This window comes from Arachis duranensis, chromosome 1 (assembly GCF_000817695.3).
Source record: "Arachis duranensis cultivar V14167 chromosome 1, aradu.V14167.gnm2.J7QH, whole genome shotgun sequence".
Lineage (NCBI taxonomy): Eukaryota > Viridiplantae > Streptophyta > Magnoliopsida > Fabales > Fabaceae > Arachis > Arachis duranensis.
In genome coordinates this window covers 29,378,555-29,379,355 of record NC_029772.3, presented here as the reverse complement: position 1 = coordinate 29,379,355, position 801 = coordinate 29,378,555, and positions in this window count along the sequence as shown.

The following is an 801-nucleotide window of genomic DNA, read 5'->3' as shown; positions in this document are numbered from 1 at the left end:
AGATTCAAAATTTTTTGAGTGAAAAAGAAAATAAGGATATCAAAATTCTTAATGAGAATTCCAGGAATCATGCAATGTTAGTCTAAAGCTTTAGTCGAAAGGAATTAGACATGGCTAGCAAGCTTCAGCAAGACATTGCATTCAAGAGCTAAATTGATGAAGATCAATCAGCTTTGGTAATGATAAGAACATCACCTTGAAACACTAGAATTCATTCTTAAAAATTTTGAAAAATACCTAATCTAAGCAACAAGATGAACCGTCAGTTGTCCAAAATCAAACAATCCCCGGCAACGGCGCCAAAAACTTGGTGCACGAAATTGTGATCATCAATGGCGCCATCAACATGGTATGCTCAATTGCAATCTCAACTCTTTATCACAACTTCTCACAACTAACCAACAAGTGCACTGGGTCGTCCAAGTAATAAACCTTACGCGAGTAAGGGTCGATCCCACGGAGATTCTTGGTATGAAGCAAGCTATGGTCATCTTGTAAATCTCAGTCAGGTAGATTCAAATGGTTTTGGATGATTTATGAATAAAGCATAAAATAAAGATAGAGATACTTATGTAATTCATTGGTGAGAATTTCAGATAAGCGTATGGAGATGCTTTGTCCATTCCGTCTCTCTGCTTTCCTACTGTCTTCATCCAATTCTTCTTACTCCTTTCCATGGCAAGCTGTATGTTGGGCATCACCGTTGTCAATGGCTACAGTCCCGTCCTCTCAGTGAAAATGTTCAACGCACTCTGTCACAGCACGGCTATTCATCTATCGGTTCTCGATCATGTCGGAATA